Here is a 22,279-nt window from a genome sequence, read left to right on the forward strand (position 1 = left end):
GTAGTAGAGCCTCAACCAGCTACGTTAATTCTGCTTTCTCTCCACGCACGCTGAGTTTTTGCAGAAATTTCTGTTTTGTTTATGCAGCAAACAAGAGCTTTACCGTTCAATAGATAAGGGGCAGTACAGTGGGTAGCGCTGCTGCCTCAGTGCCAGACACCTGGGTTCAATTCCGTTCTTGGGTGATTGTGGCATTTGCATGTTTTCCCTGTGTCTGTGTAGGTTACCTCCTCAGTCCAAGGATGTGCAGGTTAGGTGGATTGGCTATGGGGAAATGTTGGGATACAGGGATGGGGTGAGTCTGGTTGGAATGTTTTTTGAAGGGTCAATGTGGACTTTTTGGGCTGAGTGACCTGCTTCCATATTGTAGTAATTCTGAGGTTCATGACTGACCTGAAATTCCTATGCCCCACGTTATCTTTGATACCCTCCCTTTACACTCATAAATCTGTTGACATCTTCCTTTTTAAAAAAAATTGATTTCTTGTAGCATTTGAATTTATTTAGTGGCTACAAAATACTAGATTCCAAAAAAATCAAGTTACCCAAAATATATAGGTCAAGTGCTCCAAAAGTGTAGGTGTAAAAGTGAGTGATTTATTAAATGGTGTTTTTTTTAAAGTTGATTTTTCAAAGTGTACTTGCAAAAATTGTATTATTCTTTTATTCAATCACATTGCTGAACTTAATACTGTCCAAAGAATCCTTGGCGTGCAGTAGGTGGTGGGTGGGTGGGTTTCCTGCTAATTAAGTGGTGGGTTTCCTGCTAATGGCTGAGATTATGACAGCCCAGTCGCCACCTCATTAAAGAGGTACTTGGCCTGTAAGTGAAAATAAATTGAGATAAGTAAAAGGAAGAATGCTATAAGCCAAAAAAATCCTAGAAAATAGTAGCAAGAACAGTCATGCAGCCAATCCAGCCACTTCTACCATTCAGCACGATCATGGGTGATCCTCGGTCTTCATGCCATAACTCCTGCTCTCGTCCCATGCCCCTTGACACTTAAGTACCCAGGAATCTTATCTATTGCTCCATAGGTAGGGTTGAGTCAAAGCACATTAATGTTGAATAACAAAATAGGAACCAGTTTTGTACACTCTTAAAAGCATTAATTTCCAGAATACACATTTCAAATATGTTCTGTTTCAGTCTGGTGAATCCCCAGTCAATATCCACAACCTGGATACAAGAAAGTGCAATTAATATACCATTATCAGATGCCCTTCTCTCCAAATCAAGATTAGAGTTTATATGCACAACCCAGATTAAATGAAGAACCGCCATATTCTTTACAAATCATGACATTGTGAGTTGCACCTCATCCAGGATACGTTAAACAAAAAACTTTGTACATGTATTCTTTTTATAAAACTAGGTCATGGATGATAATATTGATTAATCTCCACTCGCATGAAGAAAAGACCAAAATATCTAGAGATTTTAAGATTAATTATTTGGCTGTAGGAGAATTGAACAACTAAATAACCTGGTCATACTTCAAAACCCTACTAATGCCCATCTAGCCTTGCCGTAACCTTTATAATGCCATCTTCAAACACTTCCAGTACAAATCTAAGTTTGAGACAAAGTTGAGTGAAGCATTCTGTTACCTTAGATTAAACTCCATATTCACAATTGCCTAAATCCCTTTGTTTTTGACTCTCATTAATTTATTCTCAAGTTTATTGGCAGCCACCAAAACTTCACCTGCAAGAGAATGTCTAGTTCTGTTGGAATAAAGGGCCCTGAAAAGTATTGCATTTTATAATCAATTCGGACTCCAACCCATTTTGCCACTTCTGTATCTGTTGGAATTACTATTGTGAGATCTCACATGTTAGAGATCATTTTTTTCCTGATACAGGAAAGACTTCTATCACTGTACTCTTTCACCCTATTTTACCAATCCATGAATTTTGCTTCTCAGCCAACAATCTAACCATTCAACTAATATTTGAACTTGGCAGCAGCTTTTTCTGCAGATCCCAAAATTGTCAATTAGACCTCTGGAATACAAGTATTATGATGACCCAATCTGGGAAATGGGTCTGTGAATGTGATAGCTTTGTCATGTGTGCATCATGATCACTCTCATATGACTTCCATAACTAGGCCAATTAGATCCCCATCTAACAAGTTTAATCCAGCCCTACTGCACTATTTACAGTCTCAGCCAGGAGATTCGTTTTATTTCTATACAGGTAAAGCCCTTCTGTTGTGAATAGATTTCTCTATTCCCAAAAATCTAAACCCCTCTTTTCTATACCATCCCTTAAGCGATTCATTTTCCCCTGATCTGTCTTTGCCTAAATTGTGAAGCTGGAGGCACAGGTAGTAGTTCTGTGATTACTGAAGATCCTGTAATTTAACCTATTCCCTTGCTCCTGAAACTGATCCTCCAAGTCCTCCACACTATCCCTCCCTATATTTTTGGTTCTCAAATGAACCACAACCACTGGTTGTTAACTCTCCCTTTCCAGAAGCATATTTAGATGCTCTGTTATGTCCCCAATCCTTGCACCTGGAGGCAATCAACTGAACTTGACTGTCAATCTCAGCTGCAGAATTGAACTCTTATGCCTCAAATTATTGAGTCACCCACTACTAATAATTTTCTAATCTGCCTACCAGCCTCCCTCTCTTTTCCCAGTGTAGCCTCAGACACAATGACAACATCATTTTCTTCCATTCCCAACTCACCAGACTCAAAACATTAACTCTGATTTTTCTTTTCACAGATGCTGCCAGACTTGCTGAACTTTTCCAGCAACCGAGATAACAAGGTGTAGAGCTGGATGAACACAGCACGCCGAGCAGGAAAGCTGACGTTTCGGGCCTAGACCCTTCTTCTGTTTTGTCACTCCTGACTCAGTCATATTACACACTAAATAGGTATCTACAATTTTATATATGTTAGACAGCTCCAAATTGTCCTGGTTTTCTTAGACCTATTGTTATCTTGCAGTGAGTGGTCACCCATCACCTGCCATCTCAACAGTCTTCCTTGCTAGCCAATCACAATGTGAGTGATGACCCTCTGGTATGCCTCTGCTGGAAACCCCTTCCATCTTTATGGTAGACAGAAAGAGAGCTGCTGCTGCAACATGTTTTTCAAAGACTGCTGCCCTCTGTTTCATGTCAAATAACTACTTTTCAGTCATTTTTGTATATTACACTAGGTGTCATGTGCTTTAATTTTTGCACACTAGCCTCTTATGTGGAACTTTATCAAAACTTACTGAAAATCCAAATGCACCACATCCACTGGTTCTTACCTATGCTGCTAGTTAACAGTAATATGACAAGTAGCAAGTGATGGTAGTTGATAAATAAAGTGAGCTGATCACCTATGTCATCTTAGTACAATTTGCTTTATTTTCTGTGATCTTTAGCACCTGATGTCATTTGTATTTGTCTAACACTTGTGAGAAACATGAAGCGTTGTTCAGATGATACAATAATGTCCCCACTGGGTAAACTGCAGATCAACTGACTTTTCCAAAAACAAATCTTACCATGCTCCATGTCACTCTTTTTGTCATTTTTTTAATAAATGCTTACTCAACAGCATAACTTTTTTTAAAAATTGTGCACAGAATGAGGCTATTGCTTGCTGGGCCAGCATTTATTAATTGCACTCCTGATGAGTGTACGAACATTCACAGCTCTGTTCGGGAGTCCCAGGATTTTGACCCCAGCGACAGTGAAGGAACGATAATACAGTTCCAAGTGAGGAGTGTTTGTGACTTGGTGGGGAACTTGCAGGTAGTGCTGCCCTTATCCTTAGATGATTAAGGTTGCAAGAAGCTGCTGACCAAAGAACATTTGTGAGTAGCTATAGTGCATTTTGTCCTCAGGTGTAACTGACAGATCTTATAATGTTGCTTTCATCTTCAGTATACCTTTAACCTGTAATTGGAATATAGACTGTTCAAATTCAGGCAATCGTTGAGTCTTCTTTACGTAATTTAAGATTTGAACACATGGAAAGTGCAAGGATCATGAAGCAGGGAATCTTGGTTTCCACTGGTTTCAAGCCATTACAAACATTACATGCAACTTCCAACTTTCCAAACAAACATATCCCTATGTATAACAGAAACATTTAAGCTTCTGAATTTCACCACCATCCTCAGCAATTTCCCTCCTATTCTGAGGGAGAGGTTCTGGGGACGTTCCCTACTGTCAATTTCCTACCTTGGCTACCTGCCTTCCTTTTATTCTGCCATTTTTAAAAATTTTCTCAGATTTCTAGGAGTGGCAGAATAAAAGTTTATGGATCAGTTCATAATCGTCAGCCATTCTGGCTTTGGCCATTGCAACCCTTTGGTCTTCTACATGAATTCCTATGACAAAATTGGAAAGTTTTAAATTAATCAAGAATAATTTCAATGAGAGCATCATAAGTAATTTCAGTCTCTTATGCTGTTCTCCATCTATCCAAATTGTTTAACTCAAACTCCAAGTAAATTTGTAATTTCTGAAAACTCTGCCTGTGTTTCTGGAACCAATTCATATGCACTTAGAATCGCCATTCATACTCGATCATAATCTCTGGAACTTTCCTCCAACAGGGATGCATAAATCTTTTATGCTTTACCAGTCAATTTACTTCGTATGAACAGTGTCCAGCCTGCACTTGGCCATGCTGTTTGGGTTGCTATCTTCTCAAATGATACAAAAAACACATCAATGTCCTTCTCAAATTTTGGCAAAGTCTCCATAACCTTAAACATCTGACCAAACTGCAGATTGTGACTACGCCTCTCCTCCTCCAGACTCTCCCAAACTTCTTGTTTAGCTGGCTTAAACAGCATTATTTGTAATATAAATTCCCTTTCTTTCTTTTGCTACTGTAGTTCTGTTTTTTTTTAAAGTTCAAATCCTCTTTGGAATTCTTTCCCTTTCTCTGGCATTTAGAATTCCAGTTCTTTAAGCCTCTTTGGAATTCCACGTCCAATTTTGAAGGTTCACTGATTCATTCCTTGTACTGCCTGGATTATTTGACCAGCCTGGTATTTCCATTGAACTCAACTGTTTCAATATTATTTTTATAATGTCTGCCTTCTCAGCTCTCTCTGATAATATTTCCAGTGATTTTGCTTTATTTGTGACTTGCAACGGTACCATGGAAAATTATGATTCTTTCAAAAAATCTTTTTAACAATTTTGAGTGCCATCTTATATCTGAATTAAAACCTTGGTGCCAGATCACCACTCCAAAGTGTACTAGAAGACAAATTCCAGACATACATTGCCCACATTCCAAGAACCCGGCCCTGAGCCCGCAATTATGTTATGGTGCAGGCATAGCAATCCAAAACAAGCCAGCCTTACTCTCATTGGATTTGCAGCGCAGTGAAATTAAAATATTCACTGACCCTCAAATTTGCTCAATGTTCATAATCGGACTTTACAATAAGAGATTTTGGACACCAAGTTTATAGCTTTATATTAATTTTATTTAAAGAATGTAACTTTAGCAGAACACAGATAAATGACAAAGCAAGCCAATTAACATCAATGATCTAAGCCCAAACTTCTTTGAATATAAACCTCACTCACACATCGACAGACATAGTTAAGGGATAATTCTTTCAAAATAAAAGAATCATAAGCTTCCAGTTTGATAACTGTTTCAGTGATGAGTACCAGGCCTTCATGAAATTCTTTGATGGATTGTATTACAGGCATAGAGGACTGTGTATTTTGCTTGAATTGCAAAGTCATCAGTCAGTCCAAAAAGTCTGTGGAGACTTTTGACATTTCTTAGCGACTGGGATTCTTTCCTTAGAACTTTCAACACGTCAATAATTAAAGAATAACTTGAGGTCATAACTGGAAAAAAAGGCTTCCCAGTCCAGCAGATTCTAAAGCACAAACTTTCTCCTATCCAAAACCAGTTCACTGTTTGTTTTCAACTCTGTATGCTATTAGCTAGCCAGGATCACTCTTTCCTTGATTGCATGTTGAATTGGTCAATTAGCTGCCAGTCCCTGAGCATAACCACATCTTGATACCAAAAGCAGTAGGTCTTAGAGCAGCAATTGCTTTTTAACGGTTCTAGATTAATTTATGATAGCTGGTTGGCATGGATGAATTGGACTGAAGGGCCTAGTTCCATGCTATACATCTCTATGACTCTAATTCACTTGTACTATGTGAGCATTGCTGGCTGTTACAGCATTTATTGCCCATCCCTAGTTGCCCTCGAGAGGCTGGTGGTGAACTGTCTTCTTGAAACACTGCAGTCTACATACCTTATATTAACCCACAATGCCCTTAGGGAAGGAATTCCATGATTTTACCCAGAGAGAGTGAAGGAACAGTGACATACTTCCAAGTACGGATGGTAAGTGGCTTGAAGATGAACTTGCAGTTGGTCATGTTGCCATGTGTCAGCTGCCTTCGTCCTTCTAGATGGAAGTTGTTGTGAGTTTGGAAAGTGCTGTCTGAGCATTTTGTGTGATTTTCTGCAGTGCATCTTGTAGATAATACATGCTGCTGCTACAGAGTATCGGTGATGGAGCAAGTGGATGCTTGTGGATATGGCACCAATCAAACAAATTGTCCTGGATGGTGTTAAGCTTCTTGAATATTGATGGAGCTGCATCCCATCCAGGCAAGTGAGGAATATTCCGTCACACTCCTGACTTGTATACATGGTGGAAAAGCTTTGGCGAGTCAGGAGGTTAGTTGCTCACCCTGTGCCCACATCTACCCCCCCTCCACTCCCACACCCCCACCGACCTGCTCTTGTAGCCACTGTGTTTATGTGGCGAGTCCAATTGAGTTTCTGATCAATGGTAACCCCAAGGAAGTTGATAACGGGAAATTCAGTGATGTTAAACCTATTGAATGTCATGGGGCAGTGATTACATTGTCTCTTACTGGAGATGGTCATTGCCTGGCATTTGTGTGGTGTGAATGTTACTTGTCACTTGTCAGCGCAAACCTGGATATTATCCAAATCTTGTTGCATTTGAGCACAGACTGCGTCAGTACCAGAAGAGTCGCAAATGGCACTGAACATTGTGCAATTATCAGCGAACATCCCTCTGACTTTATGGAGGAAAAGTCATTGATGAAGCAGCTAAAGATGGTTGAGCGTAAAGACACTACCCTGAAGAACTTCTGAAGAAATATCCTGGACCTGAGATGGCTGACCTCCAATAACCACAACTATCTTCTTATATGAAATAACAGAGAGTTTGCTCCCATTGATTCCAGTTTTCCTAGGACTCCTTGATAGCACACTTGGCTGAATGCAGCCTTGATGTCAAGGGCTGTCACTCTCACCTCACCTCACCTCAGGAATTCAGTTCTTTTGTTCATGTTTCAACCAGGGCTGTAATGAGGTCAGGAGCTGAATGGCCCTGACAAAACCTAAACTGTGCACCACTGAGCAGGTGCTGCTTAGTAGCACTGTTGATGACATTTTCCATGTTGGGGAAATTTTCCACATTGTTGCCAATATTGTAACATACTGGAACAGCTTGGCTAGAGGAGCAACAGGTTCTGGAGCACCAGTCTTCAGTACTATTGCTGGAATGTTGTCAGAGCCAGTAGATTTTGCAATATCCTGTGCATCCAACCATTTCTTGTTATCACATGGAGTGAATCAAATTGACTGAAGACTGATATCTGTAATACTAGGGACCACAGAAGGATGTCAGTTGGCACTTCTGGCTGAAGATTGCTGCAAATGCTTCAGTCTTTTCTCTTGCAGTTGTCTGTTGGGTTCTTCCATTACAGCGGTGGGGATATTTGTGGAGTCTCTTCCTCCAGTGAGTTCTGAAATTGTCCACTACTGTTCACAACTGGATGTAGCAGGACTGCAGAGCTTAGATCTGATCCATTGATTCGATTCAAGGGATCACTTAGCTTTTCCTATGACTTGCTGCTTTTGCTGTTTGGCATGCAAGTAGTTGTATTAGGTAGCTTCACCACTCTGACACCTCACTCTTAGGTGTGCCTGTTATTGTTCATGGCATGCCTTCCTGCACTGCCCTTTGGGCCAGCAAGATTCCCTGGCTTGATAGTAATGATTGACTGGGGGATATGCTGGGATACAAGGTTGCGGATTATGCTAGAATATAATTAAATGCTGTTGATGGTCCACGGTGCCTTATGGATACCTATTCTTGAGATGCTAGATTTATTTGAAGTCTATCCCGTTTAGCATGCTGATAGTTCCATGTAACATGATGAGGATAATCTTGACATGAAGGTGGGAATTCATCTTCACAAGGACAGTGTGCTGGTCACTCTAACCAATACTATCTTGGAACAATGGATCTGCAGCTGTCAGATTGGTAAGGCTGAGGCTGAGCATACTTTTCTCTCTTATTGATTCCCTCACCACTTACCACAGACCCAGTCTAGCAGCTATGTCCTTTTGGACCTGACCAGCTCGATCAGTAGTTACTGCCAAGGAATTCTTGGTGGTAGATATTGAAATTCCCCCCACCCAGAGTACATTCTGTTGCCACCCTCAATGCTTCCTCTCAGTGTTGTTCAACATGAAGAGTACTGATTCATCAGCCGAAGGAGGAGAGTATGTGGTAATCAGCAGGAGGTTTCTTTGGACATGTTTTACCTGAAGCCATAAGACTTCATGGGACCCAGAGTCAATGTTGAGGTCTCTAAGGACAACTCCCTCCCGACAGTATACCACTTCCATCTCTGCTGGCTCTGTTGTGCTGGTGGGGCAGAACACATCCAGGGGTGGCGGTGGTGATTGTAACTGGGACATTGCCTCTCTGGTATGATTCTGTAAGTATGACAATATCAGGCTTGATTGTGAGACAGCTCCCCCAATTCTTGCACGAGACCCTAGGTATTAGTAAAGAGAACCTTGCAGGGTCAACAGGGCTGTTTCTGCCATTGTCTTTTCCAGTGTCTAGGTCAATGTCGCACGACCTGTCTGGTTTCATTTCTTTGTTGAGACTTTGTAGCAATTGATAAAACTGAGTGGCTTGCTAGGGCATTTCAGAGGGCATTTGAGAGTCAATTGCATTGCTGTGGCATTGGAGTCAAATGCAGGCCAGATCAGGTGAGAATGGCAGCTTCCTTTTGTGAAGGATGTTAGTGGGCCAGATGGGTTTTCCCAACAATCAGCAATAGTTTCATGGTCACTAGTAGATTCTCAATTCTGTATATTTTTATTGAATTCCAATTCCACCATCTACTGTGGCATAATTCATACCAGGTCCCCTAAATGTTAGCTGAGTTTTTGGATTAATCATCTCATGTTAATACCATTAGGCCATCACTACTCCCTCTGTTGCCAGGCCAGTTCCCAACAGCAAACATCAGAGTTTTGTTCTCACCATTTTTTAAAAAGAAACAAGCCGCTGTTCAAAGTTCAATTCTCAACTTCAACTCTCAGTTCCAAAACAAAAATTAGAAAAAAAAAGGTCTCAATGTTAATTATAACTTAGTTGGTAGCACTTTTGTCTCTGAGGTCTTCCAGGATTTGTGCTCAAAATTTAAGGCTACCTCCCCAGTGCAGTACTGAGAGATTGCTGGAAGTGCCATCTTTCAGTTGCATTATTAAACCAAGGCCTTATCTGCCTGCTTGGAGGAATGCAAAAGGTTTCATTGCACCTCATTCAAAAAGGAGCAGTGAAATTCTCCCAAAATGCTTTGTCCGTTATTTATCCTCCTTTATGCATGACAAAAAGCATCTGTTGCCATTATTATATTGCTGTTTATGTGAGTTGTTGGATGCAAACTAGTTACCACATTTCCTGCATTACAAAAGTGACCATACTTCAGAAATGTTTCATTGAATGTTAGGATTCTGGTTTTCTGTCTAAACATTGTTTCTTAGTTTCCATCCTTCACCATGAGACAATCGTCTTCTGTTAAGCTGTCAATTTTATGAACTTCTACAAATATTTATTTACTGACACACAAAGCACATTAAAACCTATATTTCTTAACTGACAATTTTCTAAGGCTTTCTATTTGTGGGTGCAAAGCTGAATCCCAGCAAAAGGCCATCATCAGCATACAAATAAATATTTTATTAACAAAGTGCCAGTTCATTGTTGATTCTTTTTAAGTTTTTTTTGTCAAGTTTAAATTGCCAGATATGGAATGAAATGTAATATATCTCTGTTCTTGCATAAAAATCAGCTAAATTAGTTACTGTTTAGTTTATGTGTGGAGAAGCTATTATGATGTTTGGGAATGACATTAATATATTTACATTCCTTTAATCTTTGAACATCATATGGTCAGTGCTGGGACCAGGGTTATTTACAGAATATATCAATAACTTGAATGATAGAATTGAATGGACTATCACCAAATCTGCAGATGACACAAAAATAGATGGGAAAACAAGTAATGAGGACGACGCAAAGAGTCTGCAAAAGCATATAGAGAGTGGGCAAAAAGCTTTTAAGATGGAATATAAAGTGAGAAAATGTGAGATATGCAGTTGTAGGAAGAAGAGAAGAACTGAATATTATTTAAGTGAAGAAATGCTGAAGAAGGCTGTAACACCAAGGGATTAGAAGGTCTAAGCTCAGTGGAAGAGGTCAGTCATTTAAAACCAAAATGAGGATAAATTTCTTCTGTCAAAGGGTCATAAATCTGTGGAATTCTTTGTCACAGAGGGTCGTTGAGGTTCGGTTATTTAGTCTCTTGAAGGCTGAGAGACAGATTTTTAATCATTAAGGAAATCAAGAGTTGTGGGGATAAGTTAGGAAAGTGGAGTTGAGGATTATCAAATCAACCATGATCTCATTGAATAGCAGAGCAAACTTGATGGGTCAAAGGGCCTAATTCTTCTATGTCTTATGGTATTGCAGAAAATTAAAAATAATTTAAAATGCATTTTTCACAAATGAATAAAATCTGTAAATTAAAATCAGTCAACAATTGTGACCCAATTGTGCAAAATTGCAGTGAATGACATACAAGGTCTTGGATGCTTTGTCTATAGTTAGTCAACTGAGGGACTTGGTTCCAAAAACACAGAATAGAGAAGCCATTGTCAAAGACAAGGGCTGCCTTATTGGCCTTGTGGTATTCCTGGAACACTGCAACCTAGAAATATTACATTGTGCCCTTCAGGTATGCAATTTTCTATTGATCTACAGCTTACATCTCATGTTTTAAATATTTTCCTTCTGTACAGTTTAGATTATGATTTAATATTTCTGGTGGTTAAACAATTATATTCTAATTAGTATCTCAATTTTCTGTAATGCCATTGAATTTACTTCTAGTGACTCAAATCTGTATTAAGTGATTACACCATCCAGCACTTTTTATCAATATTAACTTTCTGAGACTGAAAATTGTGCAAGGTTTACTCCACTGCTTGCAGAACAATACCACAAGATGTTCAAAAACAGAAGTTGCTGGAAAAGCTCAGCAGGTCTGAGCTTAATGTTAACATTTCGGGCCCGATGACCCTCTTCCTCAGAATGACTCAAAACGTTAACTGTGATTTTTTTCTCCACAGATGCTGCCAGATCTGCTGAGTTTTTCCAGCAACTTCTGTTTTTGTTCCTGATTTACAGCATCTGCAGTTCTTTTAGTTTTTACCACGAGATATTCACCAGGCTGCAACTGTATTTTCCTCACTAAGCAACTAGCAGTCTGCCCACAGAGAATTCTTGTGAAATATAGGTGTATGTTTACAATATTGGGTAGATCTATAAGATTTCTATTACTCCCTCTCAACCTCCAAATTTTTGATAATTCTTGTATTTAATTTTATTATGTGGGTGAAATAGTACTGCATAGGGCAGTGCGGTGGCTCAGTGGTTAACACTGCTACCTCACAGTGCCAGGGACCCGGTTCGATTCCACCGTTGGGCAACTGTGTGGAGTTTGCACTTTCTCCCCGTGTCTGCGTGGGTTTCTTGTGGGTGCTCTAGTTTCCTCCCACAGGCCAAAGATGTGTAGGCTAGATGGATTGGCCATGCTAAGTTGCCCATTGTGTCCAGGAATGTGTTAATTAGGTGGGTTTTAGAGGGATGTATTTGGGTGGGATGCGCTGAGGGTTGGTGTGGACTGTTTGGGTCAGTGTGGACTTGTTGGGCTATAGGGCCTGTTTCCACATGGTAGGGATTTTATGATTCTATGATCCCTTTCCACAAACAAAAAATTTTGAGAATTAATGCCTTTTCATTGTAACGTCGCTCAGACTGGAAAATGAATTATCTTGCTAGTACCTTTGTTTTCAAATTATATCATCTAAACATGAATTATGTATATTTTGTTATATTTCTTCTGGATTATTTGGACAGGTGTTGTATTATCTTGTTGTTAGGCACTGCATAATCTGGCAGAACGTCCCTGTAATAGACGGTTAATGAAAAATGAGTTACGATTGGTGAGCAGTCTTGAGAGACTTCAGAAAAGTAAGTGATTTCTACGAGTCGTGGGAAATTCTGTGCATTTGAGAGAATTGTAACATTCAATGCCAGTTCCATTTTTAGAGTGGTAGCTATTCTTAAAGTGCTTTTAGTATAATTTTTGGAGTTACCATATTCAAAACTTCTGAACTTTTCAAAACGTTGTCTCTAAATTTCTATTTCTTTGCCTGTATGCTGCATTTAGTCCGGTCATTAGTTCAAGTATAAAGGCAGATACTAAACCTATGTATATCAGCTATTATAGGTGAAGTTAAAATTCTGACTGCCATCTTCATATGTGGTATAAAAGCTTGCCTATTGGGTTGGACTGTATTTCCTCCTTGTATCTAATATTGCCATTACATACAACTATGAATAGTCTGTTGTTAAAGAATAGTCATAGTGGCCTTTTCTCACATAGCGCAATGTGCTAGGTTATTCTGAGGCTTTTCTACCGTCGCATTTCTTGGGCATTAATATTCAAATTGGATGGACAATGTATTACTTGAGTAAGGATGTACTGGTATTGGAGAGGGTACAGAGGAGGTTTACTAGATTGATTCCTGAATTGAGGGTTTGGTTTATGAGAAGAGACCTGAGTAGATTGGGATTATATTCATTGGAATTCAGAAGATTGAGGGGGGATCTTATAGAAACATATAAAATTATGAAGGGAATAGATAAGAAAGAAGTAGACAAGATGTTTCCATTGGCAGGTGAAGCTAGGAGAAGAGGACATAGCCTCAAGATTAGAGGGAGCAGATTTAGGACTGAATTGAGAAGGAACTTCTTCACCCAGAGGGTTGTTAATCTATAGAACTCCTTGCCCAGTGAAGTAGTTGACGCTACTTCAGTAAACGTTTTTAAAGCTAAGGTAGATTTTTTTTGAACAATAAAGGAATTAAGGGATAGGGTGAGAGTGCGGGTAAGTGGATCTGAGTCCATGAAAGATCAACCACGATCTTATTGAATGGCGGAGCAGGCTCGAAGGGCTGGACGGCCTACTCCTGCTCCTTGTTCTTATGTTCTAAATGACCAAGCAACAATTGAGAGCTTTCACTTTGGTCCTCATAAAGGTCAACAGTTTTGAACTTTGTCTTATTTTTTCTTCCTTTGAACACAGTTTGCTTCTCTTTCCAAATTTGACAACAGTGAACCAATACTGAATCCAACTTGAATACAACCTGTAGCAGATTCAGCTGCATTGCGTTGCAATGATGTAGACAAATCTCTTCCTCATATTGCACCCTTCTTTCTCAACTGAAGGTTTTGGATTTTTGGAGAAGATGGAACCTCACTTAGCAAACTACTCAAACACAGCTTCAATAAATTGTTTGCTGTGCCGTACAACATGGAATTGGATTCTCTCAGAGTCATTTTTATGTGTTTATTATCATGATATTTAGTGTCTAAGAATCAAATATTTTCAGTTTGTGTAGTTAGCTATCTGTCTGAGAGACAATTAGATTGAAGAGAACACTTTCTTTCAACTAGTCTAATTACAGCTACTCCACTTGTAACTGAGATAACAAGGTGTACAGCTGGATGAACACAGCAGGCCAAGCAGCATCAGAGGAGAAGGAAGGCTGACGTTTTGGGCCTAGACCCTTCTTCAGAAGTGGAGGAGCGGAAGCGGGTTCTGAAATAAATAGGGAGAGAGGGGGAGGTGGATAGAAGATGGAAGAGGAGAAGATAGGTAGAAAGGAAACAGACAGGTCAAAGAGGTGGGGATGGAGCCAGTAAATGTGAGTGTAGGTGGGGAGTTAGGGAGGAGATAGGTCAGTCCAGGGAGGACGGACAGGTCAAGGGGGCGGGATGAGGTTAGTAGGTAGGAGATGAGCGTGGGGCTTGAGATGGGAGGAGGGAATAGATGGGAGGAAGGACAGGTTAGGGAGGCGGGGACAACCTAGGCTGGTTTTCCTATGCGGTAGGGGGAGGGGAGATTTTGAAGCTTGTGAAGTCCACTAACCCCCATCTCCTATCTACTAACCTCAAACCGCCTCCTAAACCTGTCCATCGTCCCTAGACTGACCTCTCTCCTCCCTAACTCTCCACTACACTCACCTTTACTGGCTCCGTCCCTGCCTCTTTGACGTCTCTGTCTCCTCTCCACCTATCTTCTCCTTGATCCATCTTCTAACTGCCTCCCCCCTCTCCCTATTTATTTCAGAACCCCCTTCCCCTCCCCCACTTCTGAAGAAGGGTCTAGGCCCGAAACATCAGCTTTCCTGCTCCTCTGATGCTGCTTGGCCTGCCGTGTTCATCTAGCTTTACACTTTGTTATCTCAGATTCTCCAGCATCTGCAGTTCCTACTATCTCTGAAACAATTTTTACCCCCACTTGTAACTGAAATCTGTTTGAATACATCCTTAATGTCTGGAGATCTTGTGTTCACAATTATTGGTGCACTTAACTCAGTTCAAGACCAAAACTGGACCAAAGTTCTGAAATGGGAACTTTCCTCTTTCAAGTTCTGGTTCAAATTGAAAATATTGTTGCATTTAACTACAAATATGAAATACGAATTGATCAGTAATGCAATTAACACTCAGCATCTCTTTGAGTGTTCCAGCATAGTGTGTTACTCCAGCACCCATTTTTATAAACACATAGCTCACAGATACCATCTGGGATACCTTTGACTGCAGCTCATTTGTATTTGAACACTAATGCCTTTTTTCTATTTCCAATGGTTTGCAGGTCTTTAAACAATTTGAGCAGGTGAGGTTGGATTCAACTGTTGTGTGTATTCAAGTGACTCAGCAGGAAGATCCTGCAGAGAGGTCTTTGTGTAGAGAGCTGAGTTACTGTGAAAATGGGATGTTTTTGAGCCAGAATGCTGTACTGTTTTCTGCATTTATTGTTTTTCTGCAGTCGACTCATGCAGTCTCTTTCCACCAGTGTTCTTGATTTGTTGAATACGGTGCCAACACAGACATGCTTTACCGCAAGTTCCTGATATGTCCTGGTGTCAGTTGTTTAATCCTTTGACAGGATGTAAGCATCGCTATCTGGGTCAGCTTTTATTGCACATCTTTAATTTCCTTCAAGAAAGTAATGGTTAGCTGCCACCTTGAACTGTTATAATCCGTATAATGTAATTGCATACTGTTAGAAAGGGATTCCCAAGATTTCAATGCAATGACAGTGAAGGAACTATGATATAGTTTGAAGTCAAGATGCTGTGTGTCTTAGATGGGTACTCACAGGTGGCAATGTTCCCTTGCACATGCTACCATCATCCATCTTGGTGATCAGTGTCATACAGCACAGAAACAGTCCAATCAGTCATGCCAAGCATAGTCCCAAACTATAGGCCCACCTGCCTGTTCCTGGTACATACCCGTCCAAACTTTCCTATTCATAAATCCATCCAAAAGACTTTCAAACGTTGTAAAGTGCTTCCACCACTTCCTGAAGTTCTTTATAAATGTGAACCGCCCTCTGTGTAAAAAAAAATTGCTTCTCATCTTTTTTAAAATTTCTCTCCTCTCACCTTAAAAATGTGTCCCCTAGTCTTGAAATTCCCCATCTCGGGGAAAAGACACCTACCATCAACTCTTACCAATACCTGTCATTATTTTATGAATTTCTTTCAGGTCACCTCTCAACCTCCTGCACTCCAGTGGAAGAAGTCCCAGCCTATCCAGCCTTTACTGAAGAAGGGTCTAGGCCTGAAATGTCAGCTTTCCTGCTCCTCTGATGTTGTTTGGCCTGCTGTGTTCATCCAGCTCTACACCTTGTTATCTCAGATTCTCCAGCATCTGCAGTTCCTACTGCCTCTAATATACTTGATTTGAGTTTTTCAAGGAAGTTACCAAAAAGGTTGATGATGGCAGAGCAGTAGATGTTTATTTGGACTTTAGAAAAGCCTTTGACAAGGCTTTGCATGATAGACTAATTAGTAAAGTTAGATCACATGGGATTCAGGGTGAGCTTGCCAATTGGATACGTAATTGGCTTAATGGCAGTAGATAGAGAGTAATAGTGGAGGGTTGCAACCAGCGGTGTTCTGTAGGGATCAGTTCTGATCCTGTTTTATTTGTCATTTATGTAAATGATTTAGATGAGAATATAGAAGGCCTGGTTAACAAGTTTGGGGACAACACCAAAATTGGTCCCATAGTAGACAAGTGAAGGTTTTCTAAGATTATAAAGGGATCTTGATCAAATGGTTCAACAGGCTGAAAAATGGCAGATGGAGTTCAATCTGGATAATTGCAGGGTGTTGCATTTTGGTACAACAAGCAAGACTAGAGTTTATACAATTAATGGTAGGGCCTTGGTTAGTGTTGTAGAACAGATGGACCTGGGATGAAGATACATAATTCTTTGAAGATTGCATCACATATAGGCAGGATGGTTAAAAAGGTGTTTGGCACGCTTACCTTCATTGCTCAGTCCTTTGTGTATACGAATTGGGAAGTCATGTTGATGTTGTAAAGAACATTGGTGAGGTCTCTTCTGGAATACTGTGTCCAGATCTGGTTGCCCAGTTATAGGAAGGATATTATTAAGCTGGAGAAGGTTCAGAAGAGATTTACCAGGATGTTGCCAGGAATGGAATATTTAAGTTTAAGAAAAGCTGGATAGGCTGCGACATTCTTCACTGTAGCGTAGAAGGTTGAGAGGTGACATGAAAGAAGTTTATAAAATTATGAGAAGTATAGATAAGTTAATGATAGTTGTCCTTCCTCTCAGATGGGGGATTTCAAGACATGGGGACACATTTTTAAGGTGAGAGGAGAGAGATTTTAAAAAAGACATGAGGCAATTTTTTTTACACAAAGTGGTTCGTGTGTGGGATGAACATCCTGAGGAAGTGGTGGATGTGAGTACATTTACAATGTTTAAAAGGTATTTGTATAGATAGGTATTTGGAAAGGTTTGGAGGGATTTGGGCCAGGAGCAGGCAGGTGGCACTACTTTAGTTTGGGATTATGTTCAACGTGGACTGGTTGAAACAAACTATCCGTTTCCATGCTGTATGACTCTGAGTTGCAAGGCCGTTTCAGAGACTAGTCCAGAATCAACCACATTGCTGTGATTTTTGGGGTTACATGTAGATCAGACCAGATAAAGATGGCAGCTCCCTTCCCTAATGGACATTAGTGAACCGTTTTATGACAAACCACAATGTTTCATGGTCATCATTCAACTTTTTGAAGATGTTTATTGAATTCAAACTCACCACCTGCTGTGATCGGATTCAAACCCAGGTCCCAAGAGCATTATCCGAGTTTCTGGGTTACTAGCCAAGCCAATACCACTATGTTAGTTATATGGAAAATCACTGAAAATTGTCCAGGATTAATATTCAGAAGTGTAATTCCCCGGCCTGATGTTGTAAATGAATGTCTGAGTTTACTGAGTGATCTTTGCAACCTGCTCTACATTTGTATTTGAGATTTATTTTCTCTTTTGACCTACTTGCTTTTCGCTCATTTCACACATCATCCAGAACTGAAAAAATTAACAGATTCCTGCCATTGCAATTCTAAAATTAGCTGAGGGGAGATTGAGAAGTCAGATTTTCTTTCCCCCGTTCTTCCTCCTTAGTGATCTGTGGTTTTAATTTTCCCTTCTGAAAGAAAATTTAGCATGTGATTGTCAAGCTGCATGGAAGTGTTGTTGGTGTCTGTTTTTTTTAACTTGCATTGCATTCATCATAATTTTTGTTCTCTGAAGTTTTGTTCAAGTTATTCTTTATTTACTTAAAAGTTGTGAAATTTTGATGCTTAACTTGTATAACTGCCCTTTTTTGTGACAGGACCACACATCAGAAGGCCTCAGCATTTTAGCAACAGAAATTTATGAGCTGTTGAAGAAGCCTGTACAAACTGTCAAAGCCAAAGCACATAATTCTAGCAGTACAAGAAATGTGCCAGCACAGTTTTTCATTAGCAGCTCAAACAAAAAAGCAAAAACAATCACACTACAGATAGATGGACTACATAACATGGTGAGAATTTACTGAATTATCTCTGCTTTCAACAACACAGGGGTTTAAATGAAAGGATTTGCATATTTTTCCCAAACCAATCAGAATAGTTATACTTTCTCTCTCAGTTTTTAGGCTTATTGTATGAAATATGGTTTAATGGGTTTTAACTTTTCAAAATCTTTGCAGTTAATAATTAGGACTTCAAGAGATGTATTCCAATAGACTAGAAGACAATATTAAATGGTGTGTAAAAATCTTTTTTCTTTGTGCAAATACAACTTTTAAAGGAATACTAAGGAGTTGTGGATTATTCAGAGAATTATGTGAAGGACTATTCTAGTGCTTTGGAAGACAATTACATCCACAGCTCAGTAGTAGCACACTTGCTATTAAGTCAGAAGATTATAAATCCATGAAAAAGACTTGGAAAAAAAAATCTAGACTGGCATCTGTGTAGAACCATGAATCTGTACTATTTGAGGTGCCCCATTTTCCTTTTCAGGTGAAGATTCCATAGTACTACCCAAAAGGTAAGAGGTCAGTTTTAATTTTTCATGACCTAGTTATTTTGGGACCTTGCAGACAGTTTTCATATTATGGCAGTTACTACATTTAAAAGGATTGTATTACCTGTAAAGTTCTTTGAGACAACTTGAGGTCATAGAAATTATAGATAAATACAATGCTTTGCCTTACATTTTTTTGATAATGGTTTATCAGATTTTTAAAAAAATAATTAAGTGTTGTGGGTAATTTTCCAACTATCTGGTCCAAGCAGAGGACCTTTGCCAGCCAGCAGTGTAGACCATAAATGTGTGCATGCATGATTTTCTGATTATTGAAATTAGTGGCCAGAAAATCACTCATTGTGAAAACAAATGTACATAAATGGTTCATTTTATTATATAAATCTATAATTGCATGAAAACAGTAATCAATAAATCTTAAAACTGTTCCCTCTCCCAATGTCAAAATGAAGCGAATAAGGTTTGCAAGAGTAACCGTTCTCAGCATACTGGCTACATGGACTGTCTTGACATTATGTTGTGGCTGTACAAGGCATTAGTGTGGCCACTTTTGGGCTACAATTCTGGTTGCCCTGCTATATGAAGGATGTTATTAAACTGGAAATGCTGCAGAAAAGATTTACAAGGATGTTACTGAGACTGGAGGCTTTCAGTTATACAGAGAGGCTAGATAGGCTGGGACTTATTTCCTTGCAGTATAGGAGTTTGAGGGTGACCTTAAATAGATTTATAAAATCATGACATAGATAAGGTGATTAGCCAAGGTCTTTCCCCAGGATAGGGGAATCCAAAAACTAGAGGGCATAGGTTTAAGGTGGGAGGGGTGGTACGTATATGGAACAAACTGTCAGAGGAAGTGGTAGAGGCAAGTACAGTTACAACATTTAAAAGTCAGGTACATGAATAGGAAAGGCTTTGAACGTTATGGGCCAAACACAGGCGAATGTGATTAGTTCGGTTTAGGAAACCTGGTCAGCATTGACAAGTTGGACTGAGGGGTCTGTTTCTGTGCTATAACTTTGTAAGTTAGTAAAAGCTAATACTCAAGGAGCATTTTCCGTATGAGTCGTAACTTGCAATGTATAGAATCGTTGAAAACGGTTAACCCAAATGTGTCTTAATATGACCTACCAGTAACAGAGGGTCAGTATTCCTGGCCTCAATTTCTTCCCAAACTTTAGATCTTAAATTTATAAAAATGTATTTCATTTTGTTGATAATTACTGTACATTGTTTATTGGCATTAACTAAGATATGCTGGTAATTGAGTAAAAGTGAAAATTGGAATAAGTTAATTATTAAATGCAGAGGCTGAGATTCCTACAAGTGATACCTCTCAACAATATTTTATTGCATTTTATGTCCAATTGTATTTTGTGGCAGGGAAATGCAAAACTATACAGATTGTAAACCATTTTTCTAATATTTATGCAGGATAGCCGAAATATCTGTGAAGAAGCTTTGTTAAAAGTTAATGGTGTCATCAGCTTTACATTTCAAATGGCTCTTCAGCATTGTGTTATCAGAAATATTCTGATGTTAATTTTGAGGTGAGAATTTTAAAACTTCTATATGATATTAGGCTTTAATCTCTGATTTGTTTATTACTAATTCTAATATCTGTATTGATGGTCTGTGCACACACAAAGAAGCAATAAACACACATACTTCACTACCGGAAAGGGTGGTAGAGGCTGAAACCCTTGGCACATTTACAACCCAATTTCAATTGCACTGGAAGTGGCTGCAACCTACAGAGCTAGACAGTGGGATTATGCACTTTCTTAGCATGAAGAAGATGGACAGACTGGGTTCCTTTGCCACTGTAAATGTTCTATTATGAATGTAATGTGGAAGGCTTCTTTATTTATGTGACTATATCTTGAGTATTTGGACCTTAAGATGTTCTTAGTATGTAGTGTACAAGAAATTAAGGCAGTAATTCAATTTGATAGATTGCTCAAGTTCATAGAAGTTCAAGAATCATAGAAAAGGCATGGCCATTCATTCCATTGTGTCTGTACTGGGTGGAAAATTGCATTGGTACCTGCTGTATGTACTGATGTAGGACAGAAGTCAGAAACAATTAGTATGGTAAAGAGGAATAACAAAGTTAAATTATCATGGAACCTAAAGAAAAATATTAACATGTTTTACCATCAAAGGAGGAAGTAAAGATAGGAATACAGCCGTTAGCCACTAATGGGTGAAGGAGATAAAGTCTCAGCAGCTATAGCAAAATGATATAAATATTAAAAGTAATCAATTAGTTACTGTTGCCAGATTTACCAGATAGATAGATCAGTGGACATGAAATCAGAGCAGATTAGGAATAATAATTCATTAATTAAGTGAAAAATGTTAGATTTATTAAACTGAAATAATATCCCTAATCCAGATAGATTGCAATCATGCATTTTAAAGTAATCTAGAAAAGAGGTAATTGCAGTGCTATTACACATACATAATAATTAAACTGAAAATGTTGTAATGGCAGAGGACTATGGTTGACTAATGTCTATGTCCCTTCTTAAATTGAGATTTAAAATGCTTAGAGAACTGCTCATCAGTCAGCTTACCTTCAGCTTTAGGAAAGATAATGAAATCTCGCTGAAGAAGAAAATTGTAAAAGGTTTGATGAAATAGCCAATTAAAATCAAATAATGACTTCAAAGTAAATTGCTTTACACAGGCAGTGGTGAGAAGAACAAATTGGGTATGTGTGCAATTAAAGGATAGACAAACACATGAGAAAAAGAATAGAGGATTAACACTAATAATTTAGATGAGGAAGAATGGATGAAGTGAAGCATGTATAAACTGGGATAGTTGTGCCTAGTAGCTTTTTCTTAGTCCATCTTGCAATGACATAAAATGAACAATCAGTATTTACCATATATTCAATAATCATTTTGTGTTTTGCAAAATTTGCCATGTTGCACTTATCAGAGGGAGTTTGGTAGCATATTTCTGTCAGCTGATCAGACTGTTCCAATGTACTGTGTAATTCTTAATTGAAATTCATGAAAATAAAAAAAGCAAAGTATTACAATGGATAGCTGATATGCTAGTGCATTTTGTGCATGTGCCAAAGTCAAATTTCATCATGTTCCCTACCCAACCCACTTTACCCACAGTGAATGCCAGACTTCTGACTAACGAGGATCTTTGTTTCCTGTATAATTGTAATGTGTTTTACTTCACTATAATTGTACAATACCACATTTAAGAAATGTATTTTTATATAGATATTTTTAAAAATTCTCTTTTTATTTCATTGTCCAAATTGTTTCAAGAAGAAAAAGACTTACAACTGCATAAGACCCAGGAGCAGAAGTAGGCCATTCAGCCTGAGTCTGCTCCACCATTCAACAAGAATGTAGTTGATCCAATAATCCTCAACTCCACTTTCCTGCCTTTTCCCCA

The 22,279-nt window shown here is 39.0% G+C and overlaps 1 pseudogene; it reads left to right on the top strand.

Annotated features, from left to right (window-relative positions):
- Positions 1 to 10,924: 10,924 nt before the first annotated feature.
- On the top strand, positions 10,925 to 20,407 carry LOC125452389 (armadillo repeat-containing protein 1-like; annotated as a pseudogene).
- Positions 20,408 to 22,279: the final 1,872 nt, after the last annotated feature.

Source organism: Stegostoma tigrinum, chromosome 4 (genome assembly GCF_030684315.1).
Source record: "Stegostoma tigrinum isolate sSteTig4 chromosome 4, sSteTig4.hap1, whole genome shotgun sequence".
Classification (NCBI taxonomy): Eukaryota; Metazoa; Chordata; class Chondrichthyes; order Orectolobiformes; family Stegostomatidae; genus Stegostoma; species Stegostoma tigrinum.